Consider the following 17,193-nt stretch of genomic DNA (forward strand, 5'->3'; position numbering starts at 1 on the left):
CTTTAAAGTATATTTATAACGTAATAACGATCGTTAATTAGCTGAGTAAGTTCCATGACATTCGTCATGCATACGTAAATATGCAATTTTCAAGTAATTACTCGTACGTTGAAAAAAAAAATAAAGAAAAGAAAAGATAGAAGAATAAGAGAAGAAAAAAAAAAGCGAGAATGAAAACAAAAGGAGCGAAGATGCATTTGAGAATTCCTTTTCTTTTCTTTTTTTTTTTTTTCAATTTTTTTCAATTCAAATAAATCAAATGATCAATGCAATCGACGGCTAAAATGATATAACACAAAATTCGGCTTCTTTATATTTATTATAATTTATTTTGTCGATCATCCGAAAGTTCTTACTTCTGGTCGAAAGTCATGGAAACGAACGTTCATGCATGTTTGTTTTTTTATAAGGAAGAACTTTTTCTACGTTACTATCTGAGATAAAACTTTTTCTTTTCACCCTCCCTCTTACTCCACGCCTCTTGGCCTCGAGAGCGTCATCCCATTCCACCATTTTCTCAATGGCTATAAGGTTAACGGCTACGAAGTCGTAGAAAAGAAATTGTTGCGAGAGGAAGGAGAAGAAGGAAGAAGAAAAAAAAAAGAAGAAAACTAAACAAAAACGATAAAAAGAAAAAAAAACGAAGAAGAAAACTGGAGAAAAAAACAAGAAAAAAAAAACAAAAAAGAAAAAACACGGGTACGTATGGAAAACTTTGCTCTTAACCACGAAACCAAGACGGCCAGTCTGAATTTATTTTCCATCTCGTTCCGGCTTTTCAATTATTTTTCTCGACGAGAAACTCGTGCGTCTTCTTTCTTTCTTTCTTTCCCTTCCTTCTTTCTTCCTTCCTTTTTTTTTTCTTTCCATACGTCATCATTTCAGCGTAAGTTAAACGTCGAGATCGTTTTCTATGCACATAAAGATATTCGTACAATGTACGTGTCATATTAAATGATACGTAGAAATTTAATATAATAAGATTTTTAAATACGTATATATATATATATATATATATATCTCACAAGCTTCAAAAATATTTAAATGATTCGAATGAAATGAAAATAATTAAACAATTATCATTCTCGAAATAATTAATAGAATCTAAATCACAAACCCCAAACAAGTTGACATTATTTATATGTGTTAATTATCAATAATCGTCAAGTTACTAATGATTCGTTGATATTAAATGGAGAATATAAAAATTGAAAAAGAAAAAAGAAGAAGACGAAGATGAAGAAAAAACAAGAGAAAGAAAAAGGAAAGAAAAATAAAGAAGAGAACAAACCGGTTGTAGACAACGTTAGGGTGATTTTCACGAGTCCGCCTGTTGGCTAGTTGCTGTGAGGATGGCGACGGCGAAAAGGCGAAGATAGGCGCTTAATTGTAAGGGTGAAACGCGTTCAAATTCCGCGGTCACGCTGGGCGGTTAAGCGTATTCCATTAACTCGAGATGCAATTAGAAATAAAGGAGGTTGCTAGAATACCTGCGATTCTCTCTTGCTCTCAACCCTGTTCTTATACGGTTGCCGTCGTCTTCTCCAACTCCCGTTTTCCAACTCCCCCTCCTCAGCCCGTGCCCACCCAGCATAGCCTTCTCCTTTCCGCCATCGTCAACATCGAGCAGCCCCAGCCCTTCCTTTACTCTCCACCAGGTCCTTTCTCTTCCACCTTTACTCCCACCCATTTTGTTCTACCCCTTCTCATCCTTTCGTTGCCTCACTGCTGGCTGGACGCCATTGTAGGAAATAGCGATGGAAAATATTCAACCGGTGCAAATTGCCTGCTCTTACCTGGAAAACGTATAAGAAGGAATCCCATTAAATCTCTCGCTCTATGCTCGTCTACAATACTCGCCGACAATTTATAATGCAAATCGAAATGCGAAAAAGAGAATGGGAAAGAAAAAGAAAAAGAGAGAGAGAGAGAGAGAGAGAGAGAGAGAGAGAGAGAGAGAGAGGAGGGAGGGAGACAGAGGAATAAAGAAAAAAGGATTGAGTAAAACCTTAGTGGGCAAACATAAAATTCGATATTCAATATTCGAGATGTCGGATTTATAATAAAACCAACTGGACGGTTAAAGCGTTACACGTTTATTCCATAATCAATGATGATAACGATTTGATAAGTTTAAATGTAAAATAATTTAGATGAAATGTGTCTCATTTAATGCGAATACTGATTTCATTTTACGTCGTTATAAAATTATTTAATTTGTTTTTGCCATACACATGTATTTATGTATATAACGATAGCTTTTCCCTCTTTCTCCTTCGCCCTCTTTTTCTTTCTCTCCCTCTTTTTTTCTCTTATTCTCCTTTGTCACTCATCCTATGTACCGATGATGATAAGCTTTAACTTATCAATTATTGTCAGCTATCGATATTACCCGATTGATATCGCTAAGGTACCAACCGCGCTATGTCGAATATCGGTAGCCGAATTTCCTGGGGATGCTAATTGCTGCCACATTTGCACCGCAAGTCTCCCATTCCTGGATGGTAATCAGTATTAATTAAGAGCGCGTCACGTATTTGTCGATACTTAACTATCATATACATATGCATGTAAATATATCATAGAAATTTCTGATTCGATCCTTTATGTATTTCCTTTGATTTCGATCATTCAATCATTCGTAGACGTTAATATCTTAGATCACTTTAAAATTAGATCATTAATAATGCTGAAAGAGAAAAATCATTAAATCGTAATTATAACGATCTTATTATTTATCCTCTAAATAATATTAACTATTCTCAACGTTATTTTCATTATGTATTTAATTAACATTAAACAAATAAATAAATAAATAAATAAATAAATAAATAAAAGAGAAGAAATATAAGAGGGATGATTTGAAAAGACGAAAGAAAAGTATTGCCAAATGAAAATGAGAGAAATGTTATTAAGTTTAATAAATGATCACATTAATTTTCTCAACTATTCGACAATACTTTGGGAGTTGGAGGGGGAGGTGGGAATGGGGTGAGGAGACTGAAAATCTAAGTGACGTCGCTTACGAACCACTACGGAAATTAACAGCGTCGAGTGATAATGGATACTAATTAACATCGACAGCGTGAAAAGAGTCGATGTCCGCGCAGTTGGCCTCGTCATAAAGGCCTTCCCTTGTCCTCCCATCCTTGTCCTCCCTCTTCCGTTCGGGGACCCCCGATATCTACCGAATATAATCAACTACGAACCAAACACGAAAGCATCTGTGTGCTCAGAATGCCGGCAAAATCGAAAGTAACGATATGCCGAGTAATTATTATTTTGATCGTCGAACTGTGAGGACGAGTCTGCGTTCGTGTTTCTGTCTAACAAAAGGAGGGTAGAGAGTAACGCTTGATGTTTGATCGTGCCACCCCATTTGTCTTTCGATTCTTTGCGCACGACTGCCATTATTAGAGAAATTCATGCGTTCGATGATAAAACATTTTGTACGGACTATAAAGGTAATAAAATGAAATAATTATTTATGTCAAGATACATTATTTCTATGTGAACAATTATAATATTAAATAAAAGAAATATATATATATATATATATATATATATATATAACGATAAGTGATAATAAAGAAGGAGAGGGATAAATTTCAAAAGTATATATAATCAGATAGGAGGACACAATCGTATATAATTAAAACGCAATATTATGTACTTATAAAATACTTTGAAGATGATGTAAGATTGTTCTTGCTACATTATATATCAATGCCTACGAATCAATTGGAAAGATCTCTGTTATCGACGACGCTAGAGACAGATGTTTCTTTCTCCTCTAATTATCTTGGTAAACTTTCGAAACTCCATTGTTCGTACAACGTGTACGTACACGCTGTGCTACACGGTAGGGCGCCAAACGCGTCTCACCAGGCTTAGCCATTTGCGGAGGCCATTTGCTAGTCGGAGGGTTTATCTCTGTAGCAGAGCAAGCAGCCAGGCAACCAAGCAGGCAGGCAGGCTGGCAGACAGGCAAGCAGACAGACAGAGGCAAGCAACGAGCCTGTACATCCTGCCTTCGTACTCTGTTACATTCCTACACGCGACTCTCAACGTGTACGGATATATATATATATGTATGTACTTATGTACGTATGTACTTATGTGCATATATACATATATATGTATACATATATGAATGTATGTATGTATGTATATACGTATTTCCGATGTATATCTGTCGTGCCACTTGCAACAGCGCGAAATTTCCTTTAATAATTCTCCGTCTATTTGTATAACCATTTGATTTCTCACATAAGTCGTGTATTAATGATTAACTTTTCCGTAAAGTAGTATATATAGGTAGAATAAGTGCGTTCGTTTCTCTTCTTTTTTCTTTCTTCCTTTCCCTTATTTTACTTTTTCTTCCTCTTCTCCATATAATTCGTCAAAAAAAAAGAAAAGAAAGAAAAAAAAAAACAAACAAAAGAAAAGAAAAAAACTCTCACAAATAATCGATTAACAAATTTTATCTCAATTTGCATGGTGACTTTTTGGAATAATGTAAAAAAAAAAAAGGAAGAAAAAAAAGAATAAGAAACAAAAGGAAAAGTGTCTCGAATTCATGAGAGAGAGAGAGAGAGAGAGAGAGAAAAAAAAAAAAGAAAAAACAGCAAACGCGGTTTTCGGCATTTCTAAATTAAGAGTACAGAAAGTATATATGGCGTTGCCATACGCGCGTTGCTGGCATACGTACGTATAGTACGCGAGATAGTAGAATTGGCAGGAAATTGCAAATTGCCGGCGAGTGCGCGAGAGTCGGTCGCGGCTGCTACCACTGCCCGGCACTCTTGCTGCTGTGCTCGCCATTTGGGTAGCACGAAATAACCCGACCTGCAAATTGAAACCGGTCGCTGGTAGATCCGAGGAAGGGAGTGAGAAAGAAACAGAGATAGAGAGAGAGAGAGAGAGAGAGAGAGAGAGGAAGGGATATAATCGGTCACGTAGACCATTCGATGACGATCGAAAATTCTCACTTGGAAAAAAAAAGAAAGAAAGAAAAAGAAAAAAAAAACACAAAGGAAAGATATTTAGAACCAAGTTCATCCCTGATCCTTTTATTTTTACTTAATTATCTCATGCAAACATTTCTTTTTTTGCTTTTGTCTTGTATCTTCTTCCGAATAAACGAAACCTTCATCAATTATTTAATTTCACAGATTCACGTAGACTTCATTAATTATCTAAAAAGCGTATTTTGTTTTTTTCTTATTTTTGATTTTCTACTCGGTCGAATAATCCTGCAATATTTATATTACGCTAATGAATTCATTGTCTTCCCTTTGGTCACATATTTTTTACGAACAGTAGAAACTATATATATATATATATATATATATATATATATATATATGTATACAATTTTGGTTGAACAATATTCGAGCAAATATAATAATTAAATTAACGGGATGACAGTGTTCTCTTCTCGTATTCGAGGACAACTTTGCTATGAGCAGATCGTGCGTGTTAGGTGTTAGTAGCTGGAAAATTCAGGAGAGAGAGACAGAGATAGAGGGAGAGAAACACAGAGATGCTGATAGAAAGAGGGAGTGAAAGAGAGAGAGAGAGAGAGAGAGAGAGAGAGGGAGAGAAAGAGAGGGTGAGGGTCTCTGGAAATTTCCTAGGACAAGAACGCTTCGTAACGCGGCGCGTTGTCACGAGATACGGTCATGGGGTATGTTCGGCCTCGGGGTAGTGGCAAGCTCGAGCAGACCAGGGTGCAAACGAGCTCCCCAGGGGCTCGTATTCATGGTTTGCCCGAGCGCACGATTATTTAACTTTAATTAGAAGCATCGACCTATCGCTCGGTTTGCGCAGCCAAACTATTCTCTCACGGTGAACCACTTCCATTCTCCTTTCTCGTTTCAATTTTATATATATATATATATATATATATATATATATATATATTCTTGTAATAATGTAAAAGTCGAATGTATGAAATATGATATTTACGAATAACGAGAATTAATTTCTTCTTTTTTTTTCTCCCCTAACTTTGACCTTCCCCTCTTTACTCCATCCACCTTTTTAGCATAAGTAATAATAATGTTTCATTATAATTCAAATGAAAATGCTAAAAGCGCATTAATAACATTTCGAAGTGACGATTAATTTTTAAGAATATACCGTTTTGCTGTACTATTGAAAAGAAAAAAAAAAAAAAAAAAGAAAAAGAATAAAAGAAGAAAAAAGAAGAGGTAGATACAGGGGTCTATACATCGAGGATCGATAATTCCACGTGTTATCCATGCTACGTCCTAACCCGCTGTTACGTGCTAGTAATCCCCGTTGAATGACGAAGTTTCGACGGTGAACGTAGTTAAAACAAAACTAAATTGCCTTTTGCTGCAGGAGCGAATAAAACGTTGAGAGTGAGTAAAGTGCTGCTGGTGATGGCTATGGTCGTTCTTGGTATTAGTGTTCGGTGGTACGTAAAGATTAAAACTCTTGCACCACAGGGAGAAAGAGAGAGCAAGAGAGAGAGAGAGAGAGAGAGAGAGAGGTAATAGTATAGATATTTTCAGAGTTTTAAAACTAGCAAGTCTCAGGCGGCATCCGGAAGCGTGCCAGCTCTTGAGTGGCGTTAAAGGAAACTTCTCGGGCCCCCGTAATTCCATTTTCAGCGAGACGTCGATATCGAAGAAAGTCCGATCGAGTCCGGCCACATTTTACACGGTTCGTTTTCCGGCTACGGGTCGTTCAACAGCCGATGTCTGCCAACGTCAAAAGATGCGAAAGTTTTAAGGATCATTTGATATACGACGATATTTTCTCAACGTACCATCTATATATATATATGTACGTATGTATATATATATATATATATATATATATATTCATACACAATGTATCCTATATATGTACATATACGTTGAAAGAATTCCGATCACTAGATTTATTTACTACTCGTCCCTTCGATAGATCCGATAAAATTAATGGATAGTTGACGACGTTGGATGTGAGTTTTCCGTTTTCAAAGGTCTGTCACGTTCTACCATTAATTCGGACCGCTGGGGAATCCTTCGCACCTATGTGAGAGCAAAGAAAAGGAAAGGTTCCACCTCCCGTACCCGTGGAATATGCATCAAAATGGCGGAGAACGCGAGTTTCTTTGTTCTCGCTTCCCGGTAGCAAGGGTGCTGCTCTTGCCGCAAAAAAAAACGAAGGAATTATTTATGATAGCCAGCTCGCGTACTCTCTCGTAGCTGTCGAGATCTACAAAGAGAGAGAGAGAGAGAAAGAGAGAGAGGAAGAAAGAAAGGAAAAGAGAGGAAGAGAAAAAGCGAAAACGAGAAAGAGAAAGAAAGAGAGACAGAGAGAAGAGGGGAAAAGAAGGGTAGTGGGTTGAAATTGTAAATCGGTATCAGTCGTTGTCGTCCTTCCTCTCGAGCTCGTCGCTCGTGTACCGTTCCTGCTAACGCGTAGAAAAAGCGTGCTCGCGTCAGCAGGTGAGAGCCGACATAAATCTTAGCTCGTCCTCTGCCCTCCCCCCTCCCTTCATCTACCTTTTCCCTTCTTTCCCTCCCGCTGCTGCCCACTTCTTCGTCTGAAAAATAAACCTTCCGTTCTTTTCTCGTTGCGACGGCACGAATCGCCCGCTTGGGTTAGCCCGACCCCTAGCCCTGCCCTGCCCTGCCTTGCCCTGCCTTGCCCTGCCCTGCCCGGCCCTGCTTTGCTCTGTCTTGCTCTGCTCTGCCCTGCCCTGCCCTGCCCTGCCCTGCCCAGCCCGTCTCTTCTCTTCTCTTCTCGTCTCTCCGTTTCCATGGTGGCTGCTGCCACGAAGAGAGAAACTTTTCCGTCCTTTGTGTCGTTCCTCGACCTCGTCTCTTCGTCTCTAACTCAACGTCTCGCAAAAGAAAAAAGTATTCGAACACATTTACGTCATAGATCTCTTCTCTTCTCTTATTTCCTCTCCTCTCCTCTTTTATTTTCTACTTTACTCTACTCTACTATACTCTACTATTCTACTCTTCTCTCAACCCTTGTTGAACTTTCTTTCTATAACGTCATCCTCAAAGAGTAAAGATTTTGTAACAATTCAGGAAAAGACAATCAAACGACATCATCCACGAGCAGGACTCGTGTTAATAATCTATGAAAGCACGAAAAAAAAGGGGAAGGAAAAAAAAAATTGAAAATTGAAATGAAAAAGACAAACAAAAAAAATTACGAATTATTTCATCCCCTTTGGAATCTTCAAAGGGGAAAAAGAGAAAAAAAAAAGAAACGATTGAAATGTAAAAGGAACTATCATCGATGTTTCTTTGAAGTAGAAATCCTTCAAGTTGAAAGATGTAGCAACGGTAAAACTTGAGTTTACTTGTATTCGAGGAATCCCTTTGGTCCTTCTCTAGGTATCATTGACTTTTCTTTTTATACCTGTAACAAATCCGTAGACAGGAACAGAAAAAGAAAAAAGCTAGATGCAGGGAAACAAGTAATAGTGGGTATGTACGTACGTACTACGTCGCCGAGGGAAAAGAAGTGCCGATGAGAGGCGAGAATAGAAAGAGAATAGAACGAAATACAGAGAAAGAAAGAAAACGAAAGAGAGAAAGAGAGAGAGAGAGAGAGAGAAAGAGAGAGAGAGAGAGAGAGAGAAAAAAAAGAGGACAGGCACGGTAACATTGCTAACAAACGGTAGCCGTGAGCCAAGCAAAGAGCGGGGACCTTCACTTTCTGATTAAACAAAACAGCTGGCCGTATTCCCTCGTATGCGTATTTACTTAACATATACATAGAAAATACGCACACACACACACACATACACGCATATATATATATGTTCGTGTACATGAAACTTTTGATAGCTCTCACTATCAAAGTTTACCACGATACTTTCTGTGAACATAATATATATTACAAAACATTCCTCATTTAGTTGTATGTATATGAATTTTTGAATCGATAAACCACATTTGATCGTATAATATTAATTCGATTTGTTTAATAATTTGTTAATATATATAATGTCAATTTACGTAACGTCTGTATTAAATTATGTTATATGGACATTTTTTTTTTCTTTTCATTTTTCTTTATTATTATTATTTTTTTTTTCTTTTTTCTAAGTACTTACTTGGAATGCTATTACCACTACTGCTAATACTACTACTACTATTACTACTACCACTACTACTAATACTACTACTAATAATAATAATAATAATAAAGATAATAATAATAATATATTGCATTGTGTATATGAAACTTTTGATAACGCTCTATTACCAAAGTTTATCACATGAACTCCCGTGAACATGATATATGCATATATATGTATAAAAATTCCTTATCCGAGTGTATTTGAATTTTTAGACTAATGAATTCTATTTGATCGAAAATTCAATTTGTACAAATGGAGATATATAAGTCTCTATGTAAAGTGTTTATCGCACAAATCAAATCCTGATAACTATTTTACATTTCTTTCTTATCATTTATTCTTTCTTTCCTCATAATACATACTTATAATACAGATAACAGTGATACAAGAAGATAAACACATAATACATATATACATAGATACGTATGTATGTATGTATATATATATACATATATATACACAAGGCATTACAATTTCTGCTCGAATAGGATTATCCACGTGTTAGCGTAACCCAAATACGAGTAAGATTTTCGAAATGAGAGAGAAGTGAGATGGAGAGAAGAAGAGAAACAGGTTGGGGTTGAGTTCACGAGGCGGCGCTTTAACCGTTGCGTGACATTACGTAGTTTTAATTAACGCAGTTGCCGCAACCTCGTAGGAAAGGTGCCTATTAACCGCGTCGTTGCAGTCGCGATGGCATTTTGCCTCGACGCTTAGAAGCCGCATTACTCGCTGCTAGTCGCAAGATCGTCTGGCAAATCCGGAGATACTGCCGCGGTAAATGTGCGTGTATACCAGTACGATGCGAATGAACAAGAGAGACAGAGAGAGAATGACAGAGAAAGAGAGAATGAGAGAGAGAGAGAGAGGAGAAAGAGTCTTCCACTTGCAACAGTTTGAGCTGAGAATAATATTGACTCATGACAGATTAAGACGAGCTTTTTTTAAGATTCAATTTAAAAAATGTCTTTTCTATCGAGATAAGAAAAGTAGTTGCTTCTGTACTATGTTAAAGAAAAAAGTAAAAAAATAAATAGGACAAAAATAAATATAACAACGACAATAACAACAACAACAACAACAACAACAACAACAACAACAACAACAACAACAACAACAACAACAACAACAGTAGCAGCTAAAAGAAGAAAACAACGAACAGTTCGTTGAACGCACTGGACGTTTCTCCGATAAAATGCGGAAACGTTCCCTATGTTCGATCGACACGCAAGCGACGGCTGTTGAAGGAAAGAGTGACGGTAGCAAGGGGGTGGATAGGGGAAAGAGAGGAGATGGAGGAAGAGGAGGAGGTAAAACACATCACAAAATAACAGAGACGCGGGAATTCTATAATGAAGCCAAACAAACGCATTTAATATACCTTTATACTCCTAAATCGCTTTTTACTCGGACGCTAACAAAAATTTCAATTTTACGCATGTCCGAATCCCCTACCCCTTTTTCCTACCCATACCTTTCATTTTTTCTTCCCTACCCTTCTCTATCCTTTATCCCTTCCCTCTCACCAATTTCGGCGAGGTTAAACGCGTATGCGTATTTGTCGACGGCTAGTGCGAAATGAATTTGTTCGGAGTGACAGCAGCTTTCAGTCTTTTACTTTGATAGTTGTTCGAACGAACTTTTATAAGGATCGAAAAAACAAATTTATATTCTATCGTGATTTATAATAATCGAATCGCATAAACATCATTTAATTTTATAATCCGGTGTAAATTTGATATATGAATTTAATTAAGTCCTAGTTTCATTGTATTCGCAAACAAATGTATTAATTATTCATACATATTACGAAAGTTAATGTTCATGAAAATGATGAAAATTTGATTTCTTCTTTCACAATTACTCGAAACTTGATTGTTGATTTGATGTCGATCATAAACTATTTTTATTTATTTATTTATTATAAAATTAAATATTCAAAGATATATAAATGAAAACAAATGAAGAGTTCTCTTTTCTTTTCGTTTCACGAAATTTCATCGAATCGACAGACGTAAGAACGGATCGTTGATTCTACAGCGTCAAAGTTTCGCAAATATATAACCATTCTCTTTTTTCTTGTTTATAAGAACGAAAAACAAAGAAAACAAAGAAAAAAAGAAAAAGAAAAGAGAAAACCAAATTAGAGAAAGTATTTAATTAATACTCTAAACAATATCAAAAAAAAAAAAAGGGATATTTCGGCCAATAACAAAGGATAATCCTGTGGTAATTGTTCTTTCGAGTTAATCGAAAATCGATTCCAGTTTAAGAAGCGATCTAAAGGCCAAGGGCCACTTTGGCGTCGATATAACGAGCCAACGTATTCGAAGCCAACCTAAAAATGTTCCTTATAGTAATCGTGATATTCAAGGTACGTGCACGTCCTGCTGCTTTAACAGAGCATGCACGGTATGGCCTTGTTGGCGTTCGCCGTGGGGGGTGAATCGTTCACGTCGGGAGCTTTCGTTCGCGTGCACCCCGTGCACCGCCCTTTCTACGTGTAAGGGAGAAGGATGAAAAGGGAAGAGGAGAATAAGGAGGAGGAGGAGGAAAGAAGCTGCTTGGTATACTAGGCCGTGTACAAGACGGGATAAGGGACCACCAAGGGAGTTCGCCTCCGTTTGCCAGACCGGCTGATTGTTCGCTCTCTACTGTTATGGTTAGGTTGGATAATGTATCTGGATTTGCGCCTCCTACTGATTCCTTTCTTTGTCTATCTCTTTGTCTACGTGTACCTTTCTTATTCTATCGAGAAAAAAAAGGGAGATGAAAGAATACAAAAATAATTTTATTTAATAAACATTCTTTGTAGGTATATTATGTGATCGTTTATATATTTTTCGTTAAAACCTCGATACGATGAAATAGGTATATATATGTACGTATTTATTTGTCTATCTATGTGTGTGTGTGTGTGTGTGTGTGTGTGTGATTTATATTATAATTAGATATTACAACTGTGTAATATGAACGGAAAACATGTAATTTTACTCGATCTATTACAAGATATCGAGTTTACTACTCATATTAGAAAAAACATAGTATAGAACTGAATAGAAACGATATTGATTTTTTATTATATTAACCCTATAATTACCTAGATATATTTTTATTAACATTCGTTATCAATTTGACAGGTGGATACTTTTTAAAAGAAAGAAAAGAAAAAAAAAACATACTTTTAGTTTATTTTTAGTTTATTTAATTTAATAATAATAAAATATAGAAAAATAGATCTCAGTTAACATTAATAATTAGATCTTTGATAATCATAAAATTGACATCATTACGACGGAATTTAATAATTCTTAATGTTAGAATATGAAATAAAGGGGGAAAAAAAAAGAAAGAAAAGAGAGAAAGAAAAGAAGGAGAAAAAAAAAGAAATTAATGATCTCTCAATTAATGAAAAATATATTCAAATTTGAGTAATGAATCATTAACGAAGTTTGCTCGATCGTTGTAAAACTAGAAAATCAATGAACCGAGACATAAATTGAGAATACCGAGAGTTTCTAGTGTGGTCTATGGCCATTAAAATGGAATCACGAATTCGTAGGAAGTTGCGTTTTACGCGATTCGTGGACGTACACGTATTATGCATACAATCAAACTGTATGTAGCCACTATTCTCCTCCATTCGTCGTATATACGTGCATACATACATACGTAGAGTTCTGCGGCGATAAAATCCTCAGCATTCCTGGCTCATTAAACGACGCGCGACAAACAGACGCCGGTCTGGCATAGAAAGAGAGAGAGAGAGAGAGAGAGAGAGAGAAAGAGACCCTTCTCTTTGCTTCACTCTGCTTCGATCGTATGCAGTGTCGAGGTGCTTGCCAAACCCCACGGAATTGTTTGGTGATGGCAAACACCGACCTAAAATATGAACGATATCGTTTGTGGCCCTAGTTACTTTGTATTGGTGAATGCTACTATGTTACGTTTGAAAAAGAATAAGGAGAAAGAGGAAGAGAGAGAGAGAGAGAGAGAGAGGGGAAAGGGAGGGAAAGGGATGTCGATCGATCGCATTTTCGTCGCGATATACTCGGAAAAATGGGTCGTACGGCAAATTGAAACGCGTCGTGTAGCATGAGAGGAGAGACGAGGATAAGGCCAGATCGGTAGTGCCAAAGCGAGAAGAGACTTGCGAAAAGCTTTACTTTCTCTCTCTCTTTGATTCTGTTGCTCTTTTCCTCTCTTTCTTCGTACGAGAACGAGATTGAATTCGAGAGAACGTACGTAACACTCTAACACCGATACAACGTTTCGACGCGCTGTACCGAACTTGAAATGGCCAAAATGAAAGTGGAGAGTTTCATATATCGGTAATTTTCTATTTCTATTTCGTTTTTCTTTTACTTTTCTTGTTTTTTTCTTTTCTTCTTCCTTTCCTTCTCCTTCTATATTATTCGTATATTTTTTTTTGTTTCATTTTTTTTTCTTCTTTTTTTGTTCTTTTCTCTTTCATTTACACTTTCCTAAAATTAATTTTATTTTGAAACCATCTTGCGAGATGATCGTATATACTGCAATATATAGAGAAAATAAGGTATCTCGATTATATATATATATATATATATATATATATATATATATATATAGAGAGAGAGAGAGAGAGAGAGAGAGAGAGAGAAAGAAAGAGAAATTTTGTTCGAACGATTCATAATGAGACAATGTAATGTTTTAACAAGTGTATCGATTCAAAATGTCGTATGCTTTTTTCTCTTTTTTTTTCCTTTTTTTTTTTTTTTTTTTCTTTAAGACGCCACAATCGTGTTCTTTCTTTCATTAACTTTATCGAATTATTTCATATTTCATATAACATATGTATGAGCTGTCATTTCAATATTTTGTATTTATTTTAGTAAATAGCATTTTTATTCCTTACTCGCTCATTCGATTTTGTGCATTCGTTTAATTTCTCTAACGATTTATACATACCTATATATCCATCATTTAATATTCTTTACTTATTGGATAATTCCATAGAATAATTTCCATAGAATATTTTTTCACTTGTCTCTCTTTCTCTCTTTTTAACCAATTATGTTCATCCCGGATATCGTACGGAGAACATTCAATTCTGTCATTTCAAGAAGCCTCCTAATTTTAACTCCATCCTGTCTAGTCCCTGTCATGTAGGTTACTATTTGTCTGACTGTTTCTCTTTATATATTCTTGCATTAGGCTCTTTTCGTCTGTGTTTGTTCAGCTAAAAGATGTCATTAAAAAATATCTGTTATCTTATTTATTTAATACACTTGCTTTCTGTAACTCTTTTTTTTCTTCTCTCTCTCTCTCTCTCTCTCTCTCTCTCTCTCTCTCTCTCTCTCTCTCTCAAATGTGTAATTTTATTCATTATCTTCTTTTCTTCTTCTCCAAATATCTCGAAAAGCGTAATACATGTATGTATATGCATTAAAATATAAATAGCATTAGTAATTATTTATCAAAAATATATTATCAATAAAGCCTATTATATCTTCTTTATATTAAATATATTATTTTTATTTTTTCCAAACATCTAGGAAGTTCAAATGCATGTTTGTATAAGCATCAAAACATGCCTGGCATTCATAGTTACGTAATAATAATATCGTTAATAATACCTACTATCTTCGTCATATTAAATGTGTTATTTCTTCTTTTTGTAAATATCTCAAAAAGCGAAACTTATAATATGTATGTATAAACATCAAAACATATCTGATATTCGTGATAAGAAATACCATTAATAATGTCTAGTATCATTGTCATACTAAATGTGTTATTTCTTTCTCTCTTTTTTATTTTACTTTTTTTTTTTTTCGAAGATCGAAATGGATGTGTATTGAAGCATTAAAACATAGCTGACATTCTTATTTACATCATATCAATATCTACAATTTAGTTAAATATCAACACCTATCACATTATCCTCGTCACGTTAAATGCGTTATTTATTTATTCATTCATTTATTTATATTTCCTCGAAAACTCATTTGAAGAATCAACGTATAGCACGTATCAGGTATTAAACGTTATTTGGCATTCGTACTTGTTTATGTATCGGGAATATCGATACGTGGCCATACTTGCTTACCATTGAACGTGTGTACCTGCCATTAAACGGCGATAACGTCGAGCGGACGGCACGGAAGCGAGCTATTGAGGCCGTCGTCGGCTTAGTATGCCGGCAGTTCGCCCGCGGCTACGATTACGGCTAAGTGCATTTGCTCCCTGCCATAGGAGGATCGTCGAGGAGGATGAAGAGGATGAACAGAGAGAGAGAGAGAGAGAGAGAGAGAGAGAGAGAGAGAGAGAGAGAGAGAGGGAGAGAGAGAGAGCGTTAGAAGAGGCAACCGAGGGTGGTGGAGTCGAACGATGAGGCTAAAACTAGCGCGGTAAACGTCTATCCAAGCTGTAGGTTCTACGTTAGAGCTAGCACGTGCACACTGTTGTCTCTTATTCTATCGCACCGCTTTCACGATTCCGCTGCAACGGTTCCACGTGCAACTGTATCAACTATACGAACGAACTTAGTACTTAACATAGTACGAAACGAATGAACGAACAAGCGTATACGAATGTCTGCGGTCACAACGAATGAGCGTGCGAGCAAGATATAGAGAAGGGAAGGGTAACGTTACGCGTGTTTCGAGCGTGTACTTCACCATCACCTTCCCTCTCCGTTCCCTTTACCTCTCTTTCTCTCTCTCTCTCTCTCTCACTCTTTTAACTCCTACACCACCACCTCTCATTTCTCTTCTCTTCCTTCATCTCTTTCTCCTATCTCACCTACTCTCGTTGAACCTACATAGGGCTACGAACGGAAAGCTTCCAACCCTCTCGATCCTCGACCCTTTTCTCTCTCTCTCTCTCTCTCTCTCTCTCTCTCTTTCTCAAATACAGATACATGCATATACAGACATATAAGTACAAACACGCACAAACGTTCTATCTCTTTCGCTCTCACGTCGTATAAATAGATGGGTTTGAACGAGACCGTGAAAGCTTGTGGTCTCGTTTCGAATAATTGGATTTGCCTCGAACGGGACCGAGTAGAGACGTTACTAACAATACGCTCGTATGTGTTTGCACGCTTAACCATCTCCTCCTCCTCTTCCCCCACCTTCTCTTTCCCCTCTCCACATCCCCTCGAACTATCCGCATACTTTTTTCTCTTTCCATCTCACTTTTCTTTATCTCCTATTTCTAGATAGTCCTCGTAGTTTCTTTCTCTAACTCTTTCGATCGAATCGAAAAGGAGGTAAACAGTTTCCCATCCACTCTCCGCCTACCATCACCGTTCTTAAACACGCTTACCACTTTCCCCGCTCCATTTTGCCATCCCAAACCCCACCTTTCTTGCTCGACGTATTCATCGTTGATGTTCGAAACGAGATGAGGATTTTCAAATAGTGTATACCAGGGGAAATTTTGTTTTCCCTTTTCGCTTTTGGTTTTATTTTTCTTTACACCATCCCTCTGCTCTATCACCCTTTCTTTCTCTCTCTCCTTCTCTCCCTCTCTCTCTTTCTCTAAATAAATAAATAAATAAATAAATATAATTTTATCGTAGCACGAAAGAGTTCTTTTAAGTAATGCAATTTATTTCAGTGCATTTCCTTCGGATTTTACTTGAAATGAGGAAAGAAAGAGGTCATTCAATTAAGGATAAAAAAAAGAAGAAAAAGTAGAAAGAGAGAGAGAGAAAGAGAGGCCACTTTCCTTAAATAAATAAACTCTGTTGATCGTTCGCAAATTTAAAAGAATCGCGCAAAACGTTTCCAAGTCCAACGTCTTGGAACGAATGAAGTTAAAAACGGTCGGACGCGGAAACTCAGTAAAAAGCGATTTAAGTAACAAGCGCTTGAGTTCTCGAAATGTACTCCTCTCTGAAAGTCGCATAGGAAGGTACGACACTGTACTGGTTTCGACGTCCGTGCGATGCATACCAACGTAATTACGCTTGGCTTTACGACCGCATCGTCCTGCTGCTGCATTCAAGTCGCGCGATAATTTCTTTAAAACGACTGCTAACGATTTCAACTTGAAAAGTTTCCATTTCGACTAAACCAACC

General features: G+C 36.7%; 1 protein-coding gene across 10 annotated transcripts in view; it reads right to left on the reverse strand.

The window, feature by feature from the left end:
• LOC118444474 (Krueppel-like factor 6) overlaps positions 1 to 17,193 on the reverse strand; it is a 312,575-nt gene that overhangs the window by 103,724 nt on the left and 191,658 nt on the right. For 3 of the 10 annotated variants that reach the window (XM_035872773.2, XM_035872769.2, XM_085663666.1), the window contains one exon: positions 1,491 to 1,796. The exons of the other annotated variants lie outside the window; for them this stretch is intronic. The gene's annotated coding sequence lies outside the window, so the exon portion shown is untranslated. The remainder of the gene's footprint in view (positions 1 to 1,490; positions 1,797 to 17,193) is intronic. 10 annotated transcript variants of the gene reach the window in all.

The sequence above is a fragment of the Vespa mandarinia genome, chromosome 23 (assembly GCF_050613455.1).
Source record: "Vespa mandarinia isolate Hongniang chromosome 23, ASM5061345v1, whole genome shotgun sequence".
Taxonomy (NCBI): domain Eukaryota; kingdom Metazoa; phylum Arthropoda; class Insecta; order Hymenoptera; family Vespidae; genus Vespa; species Vespa mandarinia.